This window comes from Raphanus sativus, chromosome 6 (assembly GCF_000801105.2).
Source record: "Raphanus sativus cultivar WK10039 chromosome 6, ASM80110v3, whole genome shotgun sequence".
NCBI lineage: Eukaryota > Viridiplantae > Streptophyta > Magnoliopsida > Brassicales > Brassicaceae > Raphanus > Raphanus sativus.
The window spans coordinates 34,321,411-34,323,358 of NC_079516.1; the positions used below are offsets into that span (position 1 = coordinate 34,321,411).

Here is a 1,948-nt window from a genome sequence, read left to right on the forward strand (position 1 = left end):
GACCACTTCATCATCTAGGTTGATAGCCACCTCCTCACCTTGTTTTTCAGCATCCTTGGTGAAGGTTACAGGAGTCAACTGCTTACCACTCCTAAGTGTGACAGCTTTTGCTTCCTTGGGGTTTTGATCTGACTTTCCAGGTAGAGATCCTTGATGGCGATTCTGGTGGGAGCTCATGGAAGCAAACTGATTCTCCAAATTCTTGACAGAAGAAGTAAGGTGGGAGAATTTGTTGTTGAGCTCATTGTAGCTCCCATCAATCTTGGAGTGAAGGTTCTTCAGCTCATAGCCCACATGCTTCTCACTTCTAGTCTGAGACTCCAAGAACTATTTCAGTAAGGCATCAGTGCTGCTCTGTTGAGGGGCAGAGGAGCTAGGAGAGGAGTTTTGCTGAGGCTGATAGTTGCTCTGCTGGTTGTTTCGAGGCTGATAACCACTCTGCTGGTTGTTTGAATAGGGCTTCTGTTGGTAGTTGTTGTACTGAAAGTTGGGTTCCTTCTTGTACCAGCTACCATTACTGTTGATGAAACACAATTCTTCTTGCCCTTCCAAACCCTCAACCTCATTGACAGTAGGAGATATCTCCTGGCTTGGGTTACCAACAAAGTTCACCTGCGCTTGTGTGGCCTTATCAGCAATGATTTTGTCAATCTTCTCCTGAAGAGCCTTTATCTCATTCCTTGTTTGATTGTCATCACCTCTGATGCTTCTGTCATGGTCTCCACTGTAGACTGCATCACTCTTAACCATGTTGTCAACCAGAGCCTCTGCCTCTTCCTCAGTTCTCCCCAAAAAGAACCCATTGCTAGCTGTATCCAGTCTGGCTCTGTACTTAGGAAGAGCACCTCTGTAGAATGTGCTCAGCAAGCTCTCCTTAGAGAATCCATGGTGTGGGCACTGAGCTTGGTAACCATTGAATCTCTCCCAAGCTTCACTGAATCCTTCCAAGTTCTTCTGTTGGAAGCTGGAGATCTCATTCCTCAACTTAGCAGTTCTTGAGGTAGAGAAGAACTTCTCCAAGAATGCCCTTTTGCAGGCTTCCCAAGTGGTGATAGAGTCACTTGGTAGAGACTTCTCCCATTGACGTGCCTTATCCCCCAAAGAGAAAGGGAATAGCTTGAGCTTTAAGACATCCTCTGACACACCATTAGTCTTTGACATACCACAGTAGCTGTCAAACTTATCCAAGTGATCAAATGGGTCCTCCACAGCCAGACCATGATACTTGTTGTTCTCTGTGCAGTTTAGCAGTCCTGACTTGATCTCAAAATTGTTAGCAGCCACAGCTGGTGCTCGGATTCCAAGTCTAGGACCATGGGTGTTGGGGCAGTCATAAGTGCCAATGGGGCGAGCTGGTCGCTGTTGGGGCCCTTGTGGAGCATTGTTTACTCCATTGGGGTTCAGAGGATTTTGTGGATCAGCCATCTCAGCTTCCTGTGTCTGCAGTAAAGCTTGTTGCTCTTCTTCTCTTCTTTTTCTAGCACACTCTCTCTCTAAAGCTCTGATGTCTGCGACTCTTGGAATAAGGTTTGATGTACCCTTGCTCCTCAAGTTCATACACCTGAAAATCACAAAGAGTGAAGAAGAGAATCAGTAACTTACAAAAATAAAAATGACTTAGTCTCAAGCAAATGACTAAATCTCAATGTTCAAATCAAACTCAGAATTTGGCAACGGCGCCAATTTGATGTTAGGAGTTTCAAAGCTCCTAAAACAAATGTTGTAATATGAGTGAAATGTCGAACCAATTCCAAGGGATTCAAAGCACCAAGAATACAAGTACTTCCTTAATCTAAGTGCAACCAGTGATTTGATGAATTCTAAACTAGTGATTAAAGCTAATGCAAAACAGTAAAATGATACTCTTAAGCTATTGGAAAGGAGAACTCATGGGTATAGGGATTTAGACCTTGGGTGATCAAGTTTCGAACTAAGGATGACAAATGAA

General features: G+C 44.1%; 1 non-coding gene across 1 annotated transcript; it reads left to right on the plus strand.

The window, feature by feature from the left end:
- The first annotated feature begins 880 nt into the window (after window positions 1-880).
- Window positions 881-987, plus strand: LOC130497199 (small nucleolar RNA R71). Its single transcript, XR_008936210.1, has one exon. It is a non-coding gene; the product is annotated as a small nucleolar RNA R71 (small nucleolar RNA).
- Window positions 988-1,948: the final 961 nt, after the last annotated feature.